Raw genomic sequence first — 14,402 nt, 5'->3', positions numbered from 1 at the left:
GCCTGTTATAAGAATCAGAAGCTCTTACAGACCACTTTGCATTTGCAGTCCTGTCCAGTCTGGTAAGAAAACTTTGATTTTTATAGAACAAACCGTTTCTGTGGTGTTTTGATAGATGGCATGCTGCTTTCTTGATTAAGGACTGAAATATTGTCTCAGCAGAAACACAGGGTACTCTGGCTGATTTGTACTGTAAACCTGCAGGCCTGAACAGATGTGTTCATGAAATATGCTTTGGCACCTTCTGTAAGAACCATTATCTCTGTTACCCTGGCCAAATTCCAACCTGGCTAATCACATTCTGTTTCTCTGTTTCCCCCACTACTGCAAATGGATACTGCAGGGTTCTTCACTTCCTCCCTAAACTGTTTGTAGTGTGTGGTTCATTGGCCAAGCAGCTGCTCTGCCACAAAAGGCTTGTGTCTTTCTACTGGGCAAATTGTTTTGGTTCTCCCCTGTGTTTTAAGTTCTTGATATATTAAAGATTCTTCCTGTGTTGTGTAAAGCAAGATACAGAAGGGCATGCCACAAAGACACAGATGTTGAAATGAAAGGTGTATTGGCATAAGAGCCCCACAGAAAGCCTGCTGACACTGATTTGTGATTGAAACAAAACATTAAGGGTTAAAAAGTAACTGCAGCTGTTCTAATAATGTCCTTCCGCTTACTGTATGAGAAAACTGTGGTGCACTGTGGAAGATGTAGCCCAACATGGAAATGGTTTCTCGGGAAGAACAGCAGCATGAGGCACCTGAAAAAGGTTCCTAAGAGACCTCTCAGCAGCACTTTACAACTAATGTGTTTGGGTTTATTGCTAAAATAAAGCTCCTTCTGGGAAAGAACATGATAGGACTGTTTCCTGAGGCAGCTTAGGTTTATAAGCTACTTGCTAGAATATAGGCCCAAAGTCTCACCTGCCTCCTGAAGAACCTGGGCTCACATGGCTAGGTTCTCTGTCCTCTTTCACCAAAAGCTCAGGTCAGTTTGTGACACATTTGAGAAGAACAAGGCCAATGAAAACTTTTGTGTGTGGTGGGGGGTTTGGTGTGGGGTGGTTTTTTGTTGTTTGGGGGTGTTTTTGTTTGTACTTTTTTTAAGATGATTTTTGTGCCATTTAAAACTACATATGAAAGGAAATCCCCAATTACTGTTCCCTCCAAGGGATGTCTGAATGAGTAGCATTGGATAGTAGAGAATCAAGATGGGGCAGCAGAATAAGAAACAAGCAGGTATGCTTTTAACTGATCTTGGAGTTCTGATGTATATGTGGGGACAAACAACTGCTGTTCTTGCTAAGTATAATGACTTCCACTATGAATTCCTCTAATGCTGAAAAACCAGGATTCTGACATTTTATTTCCCTCTTCATTTATTTTTTTGACACTTTCTTACATATTAAACTCTTCTAAATAATGTTTACCAGCCACTGAAATGCAAGAAGATTGTAAGCATTAGTTCTGTGGCTTTGACATTTGGGCTTTCTTGCTGCTTTGTAGCTCAATAAGCCTTCTTTCCCTAGAAATCTGCATTTTGCACAATGAACAGTCCTTTGGGTTGGCTGAGGTCATTTGATTGTCTAGATGAAAGGGTGATTGTAAATGAAAGGGCATTTGTTAATGAGAGGGTATGCTTTTAAATTGCTTTTGTGACCATGGTGAGTGAGTGCTGAGGAGGAAATCCCACCTTCAATGCAGATTCTTGAGCCTGGTCTCTTCAACATTTGTCTTTGTCAAACAACATTATCCTTTCCCAATAAGTGAGTGCAAGAATCATGGCAGTGCCCAGCTGCAGCCAAAGCTAGTGATGTTCTGTGCAGTGGAACAGAGCACCCCATTGCTGTGTGTGAGCTCAGGAGCATGTGGTCCCTAGGCAGGTTTAGTAATCCGCTGATGAGATGTGACTGAAGCAAACCGCATCTGCATTTGGAAAACAGTTGTGTGCTGTGGCCCGCAGGTGGCATTGCCTGCTCTCCAATGTAACACTCAAGACTCTGCAAGCTTCCTCACAGGTGCAGCTCTGAGTCCTAAAACCCTTCTGGGAAGCAGTGCTGTTCATGTCACTGCTGTCATGGGACAGTGCAACTGCTTGGAGCAGCTCTTTACCTATCGGGCACCAGCTCTTGGCCCAGGCAGTGAGGGATACACCATGGTGAGTGTCGCCTGCCTGTGGGGCCAGAAGCATAGGAAATGTACCATGGTTTGCTTTCAGTGGAAGGAGAGGTTCCCTGGCACTGTGCCACTTTCCAGCACTGTGAATCAAGCCTTGCAACAGACATCTGGTCCCACCTCCTAAAATACACACCGACTAACTTGGTTCTGGCAAGTTTCAAGGGGCAGTCAGTAACTTTCCCAGAGACCAAAACACTTCAAATATAGGTCACTGGGAGGGATTTGTAGGTTTTTTTGTTACGAAATAAGCTCATGTACTGGTGATGCTGCAGCTAAGATGACAACTAGCTTGACAGCACAGCTCTCAAACATGCTTTTAATTTGTAGCTTAAGCATTTCTAACCTTGTTCCCTAGCCAGACTGGCCATTTAGTTAATGCAGTTTGTAGGAGAGCTCAAGCCTGTCTGCAAGTCCTCTTTGGAATGCTTTTTGCTAGGGTAATTTCCTAATAGTTGGCAACAGACCAGGGCAATACAGTTTAATGGGCATTTCAAGGGACTGGAAATCCCCAGATCTTTAATCCAGTTCTGGCCCTGACTGGCTTTATTGCCTCTGGCAGGTCAGTTACGGGTTATTTTATAAGTAGGGCAGTTTGTCTGCCACGGGAGAACACAGGCAAAGTTGATGTGCATGTAAGTGGCTAATTATGATTGCCCAGTTCTTGCTTAGTGTCTCCAATGTTTTAAGCCTTAGGGCTTTGAAGGATGGGGTTTCCTGGAGCCAGTGATGGGTGAAGGAACTTGCTTGCCCATCTACTTCCAAGTTTCTTACTCGCATCAAATTCTTTCAGTGCTTCCTGTTTATGTTCTCTATGGTCAGTAGAAGGAGCTGTGTTTCCTGAGGGCTTATTAAGGACTGGGTGCTCCATCATGAGCAGTTTCCATTGTTTTGCCTAGGGAGTAGCCCTATCTAGAATGATAAAAAGTCAGTGTGCTGTTGTGCAGCATTGTCTGTTATGAACAGGTGAAATGAGGCTGCTGACTTGGTTACCTTAAAGGAAAGATTGCAGCTAAGGATGCAGACCAAGAATTAACTCAAATACTCTGCTCTCAGCTTTGATTTGTGTGCACTGGATGGATGGAGGCAGATTTCATAGACCTAGTTGTGTAGGAAGGGCAACAAAACAGGACGCTGTGGTATGTAAGCACAGGTGCCCTACATTCCAGGGAAGAAAAAAAAGAACCAAAAAAACCCCCAAAACCAACTAGGGATCTGAATAATGTTCCCATGTATGTTTCTTGTCAGCTAGTCCCAGACAGAAATATGGAGTGTTGCTCAGGGTAAGCAAAGTAAGTGTGACATGGCAGGTATCCAGGCATGTGGTTGCCTAGCTCAGAGACAGATAGTTTAGTCTGTCCAGGGAATTGTTTCCCTGTGCTCACAATCCTCAGCTTCCTGGAAGTAAATCCCTAAGCCTAGTTTCCATGTTAGCAATGTTATAATACTAGCATGGAATGCTTTAAAACTCTAGATGCATCCCCTAAGCACTTGTCTACCTTATTCAGGGTGTAGGACTGGCTGGGTGCCTCTCAAAGCAGGGCTTTTCCCCTTTCTCAGATGTTCCCTGTCACCAGGCTCTCTGCTCCTCTGAGAACAGTCTGTGTGAACCAGGAGTGGAGATTGAAACACAAGCTAAGAAAAATGGCCCTTCAGCTTTTTATTTTTGTAAGCTGAAAGAACTTTGGGGTGATTCTTCTACTTCTTTGTAGCTATCTCTTTCCATTCCTGCAGTCTAAAATGTCATAAGTAAAAGGGAACTCACCCTGGTTGCTGGTTTGAATAGTCTGCAGTTACACCAGAGAAGTTGCAGGAGTGAGGAATTGCTGCAGTCAGTGGGAGCAGGGCTCTGTAGCAGTCTGCAGGACACACGTGCCTGCTTGTCCTCAGGTCTGTCCCAAGTCCACCATTATAAGAAATGGCTGTTGGCTTTCCCTGAGCCACTCAAAGGCAGCAGCCCTGTATGTCATCTGAGTTGGTACCTTAGTCTCTCCAATCGAAGCACCTCTTGTATTTCAAATCCTTATTTTTCATCAGGTAATAAAGCAAGGTGCAGAACTGCAGGCTGTGGGCAGTCCCCGTTCTGAAGGCAGTTAGTGTGATCTGGAGGACACGTAGCAATGCTTACATGTGCCAACCTCAGTGTGAGGAAAAGAGTGCAGAATTCCTTCGGTTTGTGGGGACACTTCCATGGTATTGCTTAAGCAAAGTTCACCTGAACAGGTTTTATTCTGATTCTTCATCCTACGTGACTTAAATATATAGTTGTTTAATAACTGCTTAGGAGAACAAGATCATACATTTTATCACAGCAATCAGCAGACAAGATACAGAAATGGTGCTTCTGGCATTTTGCTGAGCAGCTAAATCCTGCAAGCAGGATTATACAGAAAAGTCCTTAAAAACCCTTTATTCTTCTTCCTATTGTCTGTCTAGACTGCCTAATCTGTACCCAAGCTTCTAGAAATGGAGAGAGGATTTGTAGTTGCTTTTAGACATTACACAGCATGCTGCATAGCTCTGGAAAGAACAGCAAATGTCATAGGGAGAGAACTGGGTGACCTCAGGACAAGGATGCCCAGAATGGCAGGAAATTATGTCCTATGTGATTATGTAGTTAGGGACAAATATCAAGTATTTTTTTTGCTGGAAGCTGGAGACTCATCCTTCAGAGTGAACAGAACAGGAGTTGCCAATGTGTGGCAGCTGGAAGATGGATTGGTGTGCACCAACCCAAAATTGTTTTGGGGCAAATTAGAAGAGAATGAATGTCTTTGTGACACAGGCCCTGGAACACTGTGCTCCTCTGGTTAGGTGAGAAAGGTGAACTCAAGCTAGAAGGCACCCTGAAATTAACCAGGGGAGGAAAGGAAAGAATTCCTGTTCCTGAGAGGGCCAGAAGAGTAGGTATAGCTGACAGCCAGGACCGTGCAAGGTTAGCATTGCTCCTTAGATAAAATGATAAATGCCAGGGAGGTAAATAAACTGCTTGCACTGGAAGAAACTGGGAGGTGTGGGGTGCTGTGTATGTGTCAAAAGACCAGAATTTGGAGTATGTTTTGCAGCTCTCACTAGGGAGGAGTGAGGCAGGGAGACCTAACCAAATGTGTGTGCCACTAAGTGTGCTGTTGAGATACAGTGGTCTGGAAAACTGTTCAGTGTATGGCAGTGTTGCTGGGTGCTGGCTGCATTTCCTGTGTTAGGTTTCTACTCCAAAGAATAAAAATCAGAAGTAGATAAAGCAGACAACATTGCCTGTCTTAAAGTGACCTGGTGTGTATCAGGAACAAGATGGATGCAGAGCTCAGAGAAATGTGACTGTTGTAGAAACTGAGGCTCAGGATTCCTGAAGTCCATGCTCAGCTCTGCTGGTGCTTCATTTATGATCTTGAGAACTAGATTTGTGTCTTGTATAGTATCAGGAATTCCTGCAAATATGGTATGCAGAAATCTGTCTCTAGAAGGCAGCTGTAACAACAAGCTTTTCCAAGAAAGGAAACGGGCAAGACAAGGCTTAGTGCATTTTGCATGGCAGCCATTATACTTCCATTATTATCTTCTCTATCCTATAGCACAGTCTCCAGAAGACTTTAGCAAGGACTTGTTAATGAACTTTGGGTCTTCAGATAAAGAAATGGGGAGATCATTGCAAAGGAAGAAAATGCACTAAAACTGCCTTGAGTTGTCTTAACTGTCTCCTAATATTAAGAAATCCAAAGCAATTCTTTTGTAAGGACTGTGGTTCTCCTGGATGCAAAAGGCAGTAACTTAAATAAAGATGACAAGCACAGGAATAATTCATCACACTTTCTTATCATTATCAGCTCACCCCCTTTCTTTGCCTGGGCAGGCTCCCAGTATTGCTCGCAGCCATCATGCTGACTGCTGTTTCCCCAGAGCCTTGAGAAAGCAGAGGCTCAGCAAGCCTGAAACGTGACTGCTGCTTGTTAGAAGCAGTCACCGCAGCCAGGGAGAGCCTCAGATGTCTCTGAACTGTCACCGTTCATACTTTTAAACATTAGCAAATGCTCCCCAAATGTTTCCCCTTTCTCTAGAAATGTTTCTACTCTCACCTGAGTTACACTCCAAACTTGCTTGTGTTTACTTTGCCCCTTCCAGCTCTTCCTGTTTGGATGCTGCAGAACAGAGGGGCTTGGTGCTGCTGCCAAAAGTTGAGATGCTGTGAGGATGTGCTTGGTGGTGAATGGCTGCATCCTCTGTAAAGGAGGAGAAGCATAGCAGTGCTGCAGCGTTATCTTCCAGGCATCTTGCTGCTCTGTGCACCAAGGCTCCAGTTGAATGATTTTTCTCTCTGTGTAATGTGTAGATCCACCTGCGGCACCAAGTGCTGTGCTTTGCTTTAGGCAGCAGGCAAGCCTCTCCCTCTGCTCTCAGTTCATAGCCCTGAAATTTCTTTGGCATTAGTTTCTTTCAATGAATATGATAGAGAATGCTTCTCTTCTAAAATGTGCCACTTACTGTAGAGGGAACTTCGTATCTGTGGGGAAATTGGCCCCTTCAGATTTGAGCAACACCTGAGCAGAGTCTAGTGCTCATGTACTAGAAGCCTATGGAAACTGAGTACCCAAACTCAAGAGCCCTTTTACTTTGGTATTGCACAAATAACTTGTAGCTCAGTGAATTTTAAGTGGAAGAGTGAACTTGTTGTTATACCTGTTCCATATTTATCAATAGACAGCAGTAGTGCAGAACACAGTATCACAGTATCACAGTAACTAAGGTTGGAAGAGACCCCAAGGATCATCAAGTCCAACCTGTTCCAACAGACCTCACAACTAGATCATAGCACCAAGCGCCACGTCCAATCTCCCCTTGAACACCTCCAGGGACGGCGACTCCACCACCTCCCTGGGCAGCCCATTCCAATGACGAATGACTCGCTCAGTGAAGAACTTTTTCCTCACCTCGAGTCTAAACCTCCCCTGACACAACTTGAGACTGTGTCCCCTTGTTCTGGTGCTGGTTGCCTGGGAGAAGAGACCAACCCCCACCTGGCTACAACCACCCTTCAGGTAGTTGTAGAGGGCAATGAGGTCGCCTCTGATCCTTCTCTTCTCCAGGCTAAACAATCCCAGCTCCCTCAGCCTCTCCTCATAGGGCTTGTGCTCAAGGCCTCTCACCAGCCTTGTTGCCCTTCTCTGGACACGTTCAAGTGTCTCGATGTCCTTCCTAAACTGAGGGGCCCAGAACTGGACACAGTACTCAAGGTGTGGCCTAACCAATGCAGAGTACAGGGGCACAATGACCTCCCTGCTCCTGCTGGCCACACTATTCCTAATACAGGCCAGGATGCCATTGGCCTTCTTGGCCACCTGGGCACACTGCTGGCTCATGTTTAGGCGGGTGTCAATCAGCACCCCCAGGTCCCTCTCCGTTTGGCAGCTCTCCAGCCACTCTGACCCCAGCCTGTAGCTCTGCATGGGGTTGCCGTGGCCAAAGTGCAGCACCCGGCACTTAGACTTATTAAATACCATCCCATTGGACTCTGCCCATCTGTCCAGTCGGTCAAGGTCCCTCTGCAGAGCCTTTCTACCCTCTAACTGACTAACATCTGTTCCCAACTTGGTGTCATCTGCAAACTTGCTGATGACTGACTCAACCCCCTCATCCAGATCATCAATGAAGATGTTAAAGAGGATGGGGCCCAGCACTGATCCCTGGGGGACGCCACTGGTGACTGGCTGCCAGCCGGATGTGGCACCATTCACCACCACTCTCTGGGCTCGGCCCTCCAGCCAGTTCCTAACCCAGCACAGAGTGTTGTGGTCCAAACCACGAGCTGACAGCTTAGCCAGCAGTTTACTGTGGGGGACGGTGTCAAAGGCCTTGCTGAAGTCCAGATAGACTACATCCACAGGCCTCCCCACATCCACCACACGGGTCACCTGATCATAGAAGGAGATCAGGTTGGAGAGGCAGGACCTGCCCTTCCTAAATCCATGTTGGCTGGACCTGAGCCCTTGGCCATCCTTCAGGTGCGCAGTTATTGCCGCCAGGATAATCTGCTCCATCACTTTCCCTGGCACTGAGGTCAGGCTGACTGGTCTGTAGTTTCCAGGTTCCTCCATCCGTCCCTTCTTGTGGATGGGGACCACATTGGCCAGTTTCCAGTCACCTGGGACCTCTCCAGTGAGCCAGGACTGGAGGAAAATGATGGAGAGCGGCTTGGCCAGCTCGTCTGCCAGCTCTCTCAGCACCCTAGGATGGATCCCATCCGGTCCCATGGACTTGTGGGTGTCCAAGTGGCTCAGCACAGAACACTGTGGCAATCATTGCATTCATTCCTTAAAGTGAATCAAGTGAACAGAAATTGTTAAATGCCAGAGTACAATATAGCTTATAAATCCCAACAGACATCAGGAAACTTGTACTGATTGGGCTCTCACTGTTTTCCTCTAGCTTAGGAAACAGAATTGTAGTCAGCTTGCAATCTCCCTGACATTGTTCGTGAAGGAAGCAGACAAAAAGTACCAATGAAACAGAAGGGCTGCAATTTAGTTAATTTTATGCAAAACACAATCAGCATTCAAACAGGGAGTTACCAAGCAGAAGTGTGTGTTGATGGGGAAGCCAAAATACTCTCTGTGCATAAATGGCGAAATATTAAATCAAAGAGATTCCTGGAACACATGAAACCATAGGCCAGAGAAGATGGAAGGGTAAAGGCTGACACTACTACACTTGAAGAGTTCACAGAGGCTGTGATTTAATTCCCCACACCCTGTGTGGTATGAACCAGTGCAGCTCTGGTGTGACAGAAGACTGTCACTATGGAAAAGCAGAAACAACTTTTTCAGAAGAGTGATTAGAAGAGAGGGCAATTGCTTATGCAAGATAGTTGCAAAGAATCTGCGCTAGGGGTGGAGTAGGAAGAATAATGAGGTGGTAGCAAAGGACAGAGAAGCAGAACAGAACAGCTGGGGAATGTCATTGTGACGGTGACAACTACACAGGAATCTGCCTTTTAGTCCTGGAGACCCCAAATTGATCGTGGATACTGATGTCCCAGTTAACTAAGCAGGCACAAGATACTTTGGTACAGTTCAGCATGCACTCCCCTTTCCCAGACTTCATGCACCCCACTGAAATGTTCTAATTAGTCTTTGTACCTCACACCCCTGCAGGCTCCAGTCTGTGTAGTCTGTACAGCAGTCTATAGCAAACCCCCACATATGCATTCTTTCTGTCTTTTTGAATTTGCACTGTTCCTTGAGTTGTAACCACCAACCCTGTTCAAAGACAAGCAGAAGTCAGTTGTGAACTGTGTCTGAGGATCACGCTGACCATGAACGTTTAGAAAGGACAGCGGTTTGCAGGGGGAGGCCAAGAGCTATTCACTTTCTCCTATGCTTCCAGCGTCCCGTTTAGGTTGGTTTAGTGCCTAACCTAGGTTGCAATTGAGGTTAGTGCTTTGGTTTTCCTTCATGTTCCAGTTCTCTGTACACTGTTCTGTTTGCAGCTTTTGCTTCATGTGACTGTCTGGTGTTTTGCTAGAATTCCTGTGTGCACAGAAGCTAATAAAGGATCTGTCAACCCAGAAAGCTTATATGAAAATGTGGACCTCTTGGCCTGGGATAAGAAACGCAGACATCCCTTGCCCAAGCCACTGCTGTGGAATGTGTGATGCCATTTCAATTCCTTTGGTTTCCAGTAACCAAATAACTATTGAGGTCAAGCAGAAGTCAAGGTATAAAAAAAATCATGGCTATGAGTCTCCTTACCTATAGGCTGGCTGTATGTTAGAGGAATGATCCGGAGTGTAGCAGCTGTCCTCCGTCTCGATGAGTGTGTGTGTGTGTAATTCAGATGTGTGCGTGTGTTTGAATTCCATCCTGTATTGATTGAATTGGACTCTGCTAATAACCAGTGTCAATAAATCAGATGAGAGTTAAAGCATTGGTGGGCTGGTTGTGGGGTGGGGGGAAAGAAATGCAGTGCACTGACCCTGAGCAGGATGTAATTTCAGAAGTGCCTTAAATATGCTGATGACAAAGAATAAGGCTGAGGAAGTTTGAGGGGTAGGAGGGTAGGGGACAGAGGAATAAAACAAACTCATTCACAATGGTTTGGATTTATCAGGATTACAGGCAGGTAAGTGGCTTATGCAGTTTATTGTAGAGGGAAGCATGAGGTAATGAGGCCAGGGACCAAAAGTAATCAGACTCCAGGTGGAGTGAGAGCAGTCTGGAATACAGATCAGAGCATGGTGAGAAGGGCATGTGCAGCACTGGGGGAAGTCCTGTCTGAGGTGAATAGCTGTCTTGATGCTTCTCTTACAGAGCTCAGCTCCACAGCTGTGCCTGCTGTATGGCTGAGAACTGGCTGGCCCTGCTAAAGGGGTTCCTGTTCAGCACTATCAATCCATGACTGGGCTTGTAAATGAGAGATGGGTTTGAAATGATCTTTCTCTGTGATGCTCTCAAAGAGGAAGAAACCAAGTAAAGCAAATAGGAGGATGGAGGGAATATAGCTATGCTAGCATGAATTAGAGGGACAGTCAGGCCTTATCTACTGGTGTAAAAAACATGCAGGAATCCTTTCATGCCGGTTTGGTGGAGCACAAATCCTTGAGAGGCTGTAAGGGTAAGTCTAGTAGTTGATGATGAATAGAACAGAATCCAGCTTTTGATGTTGCCTGCAACATCTGTAAGTGAGCTGCCAAATAGTCCATATGACTTTAGACTACAAAAACTAACAAATACATTGTTCCAGGGTAATAAGCACCCTGCTGGGGCACAGGAAAGCAAAGAGAAATTGGTGAATCTTTCCAGTTGGCTAATCTGGAGATAGATTCCATGGGTTTGAAAGTACATGTTTTCTTCTGGTTTTCTTTTTTGTTCTGGTGTCCATTTTCATTTTTTAAATGTTGGATTTGTCTCCTAAATTGTAAGCTTGAGATTTTTTTTTCTTGGTTGTGGCCAAGTAGCTTTTGAGACCAAATCAAAGGCAGAAATAATAAAAGGAGAATCCTCTGCTCTGAAGCCTGTTGATGGTCTGGCAGCTGTCAGAGAACACATTAACTGCCATGTTTAAAAGGGCTTTCTTACACTTGACCCCTATTTCTAAAGCTTATTTTTATACTTACTTTTCACATAGCAAATTGGATATTTGTATTCTACATTTTACTGCCCCAATCTTCTTGATTTCTAGAAAAAGTCCCAGTAACTGATAATTTTCAGTTTCTTAATACCTAGGGCATATAAGTAACACACAGACTTTCTTTTTCCTTGAGTCCTTCCTGCTTGGTTCTGCATGAGATGGAAGTTTTATTCACGTCCAGAAGCCATAGCAGCATTTGCCATATTTGAGTAAGGCACTGAAGAGCTACAGAGAAAAATGAACTAGGAAGGACAGAAGCTAAGGTAAATTACAAATGACAGCTTCATCCTACATCTTCTATCAGAACTGAGTCATGAATGGGGAGTGCTGAAAGACTTGTGGGGAAATAAAAGATGCACCTGGAATTTCTCTGTTTTGAGTCTCTTATTGCGGCCTTCCAGTACCTTAAGGGGGCCTACAAGAAAGCTGGTGAGGGACTGTTTAGGGTGGCAGGTAATGTCAGCACTAGGGGGAATGGAACAAAAATAGAAATGGGTAGATTCAGATTGGATGTTAGGAAGAAATTCTTCACCATGAGGGTGGTGAGACACTGGAACAAGTTGGCCAGGGAGGTGGTAGAAGCCCCATCCCTGGAGGTTGTCAAGGCCAGGCTGGATGTGGCTCTGGGCAACCTTATCTAGTGTGAGGTGTCCCTGCCCATGGCAGGGGTTTGGAACTAGATGATTCTTGAGGTCCCTTCCAGCCCTAACAATTCTATGATTTGTAGCCTCTGATGTATAGCCTGCCCAGTTCAGAGTCCAGCCTGGAATACTGGAAGCATGCTGGTTGTGCTCAGAGATGCACTCTATCCCCTACCCAGAGACAGGTGGTTCTGTGATTGCTTTTGTTGTTGTAATGATGACAGAAAGATGACCTCCATATATTAGTACCTCGGTTTTGTTACCCATTGGTTCTCCACAGAAAATGCTCAGTGTTAGTCAGACTCTGCATCCTTGCAGTTCTGTTGTCAGTTTGGGCTGTTGTCACACACTTAGCTAATACCCTCTAGTAATTTTATTTCTTATTCACATACACACTTAATGTCCTTACTCATTAGACTGAAAAATGTTAACCTTGTCATAGTTAGTGACTGGAAGCAGAAAAGTCCATTTAATTCTCAGGGGAAGGAATTCTAATTTTCTGCTTGTCAGAAAGTGACATTTTACATATTTTTCTCTTTTTTCCCCACCAGTTTAGTGCTAAATTTGGATGTGTGTGTCACAAGAACAGACTTTTTATCTGTGCTAAACACCCCAAAAGCCTTGGCGGGTACTCAGTGTATGAGATTCTTGACCAATAGCTGCTGTTGGAGCCCATTTCATGCACTGAAGAGAATGGGAGGTGAGAATGAGAAATTGGAGAGAAGAGGTCATTGCAAAGGGTACATTAGCATTGCACATCAGAATGCATTTTTATTTTCTCCTAGAAAATATGGATGAAAAGCAGCTCATCTGGAATAAAATATCCAAGGAGGATACAAATGATGTTAATCAAGCAAGCTAGTACTAATATTTGTCATTAAGATGTGACACCTTCTATTTAATAGCACAAACTGCTGGGACCCTTTGAAAAATATTGGAAGGCAAGATCTCAAATTTGCTGTTCTATGGAAGGGATTAACTTGTGTTGTGAAAAATAGATGGCAGTTATAGCAAAGAGAAACAATCCTCCCATTGTTGTGCTGGTGGTCCTACCTCATCGGTGGATATTTCACAAGGTTCTTTTTTGATGCATTTCCATCAGGCTGTTCTGAGAACACTGTGTGCTGGGAGCTGGATGTGTTTTGAGGAAGAGAAAGGCACTACAAAGAACTTCTGAGTCTACATTGCAAAGATGGATGAAGTCAAAATGAGGGATGGTTATTTTGTGTTTACAGATGAGAACTGAAGCAGGGAGGAGTCACTGTTGTGGCCAGAGTCACCCTGGGAGTCCATGGAATTGCATCTTCACCTTTGGTGTCCAGTTCCAGTGTCTTTACCATATATTGTCTTTCTGTTTCCTTGCTGCTGAGAGTAGATGTAATATGCACATGTGTAATGAGCCAAACATGTTCTGCATACGTTTAGCCAAATTCTGACCTTAGGGACTGATCTGGTTAGGAGAACTTTCATGGCTGGGCTTAACCCAAGGAGTGCAAAACAGTGTTGGCATTTAGTTTCTGAAATTAAAGCCCCTCCTGGTTTGCAGTTTTGTTCATCTGCTTCTTTGGTGTTTTAATACTCAAGTCTTTCTGGAGATGGCAGGCCAGTGGGTAAGGAACTGCATGGCTGACCTCTTGTACTGTCTGTGCACCAGATGCTGATTAATGATTAGCATGTAACAAATTAATAAATCAATACTACAAACAAATAGACCATCCATTACAGTGGCCTGCCAAGTCTGTATCTCCTCTGGGAGAGGACAGACTTGGAGGCATTGTATTCTTCACTGCAGGTAAATGCCTCTGGCCTATGTGCTACTTTGACACCTTGCAGATAGGACATACAGAGGACATTAATTATACTCCATAGGTCATTTGGTATGCACTGGGGGGGAAAAACGGAACTGTTTTCACTTATTTTTCCTCTATGCAGATAATGTTGAAGGGAAGAGTGAGTGGTCAGTGTAGTAAATGTGGGCTCAGGAGGAACAAGCTTAATGTGCTGTCTTCCTTTATAGCCCTGGTGTCTAGCCTTGAAGGGTTATCCATATTGACTAATTTCAGACAACTGTCTTTGAAGTCTAAACATCGTCTGAGCTCCTTCTGTAGCTTTATGGAGGAAGCAACAATGCTGTAGTGTATCATTTACAAGTTTGAATTTACACTCCAGTCTGTTCTCTGTAGTTTGGACAGATGTGATCCTGCTTTTCATGGCATATTGATTAGAGGATCGGGGCGGGGGGCAGCTGAAGAACATTTCTCAGAAGCACCAACCTGGGGAAGTTCAGTGCTGCCATGTAGTAGGTTTGATGTATTTAGATCAGATATTTAGATCAGACCAGATGAACAAAACAACCTTTTGGAACCTGAGAAACAGGACAACCTGTACAACCTGGCAGTTACCTGGCTTCATGGAGTAGGCAACAGTGTGCATTTGTCTGCATTTTCCACATTGAAAAATGTGAACATTATCAGCA

The sequence above is a fragment of the Dryobates pubescens genome, chromosome 26, assembly GCF_014839835.1.
Source record: "Dryobates pubescens isolate bDryPub1 chromosome 26, bDryPub1.pri, whole genome shotgun sequence".
In the NCBI taxonomy this organism is placed as follows: Eukaryota; Metazoa; Chordata; class Aves; order Piciformes; family Picidae; genus Dryobates; species Dryobates pubescens.
This window is presented reverse-complemented; position numbering follows the sequence as displayed.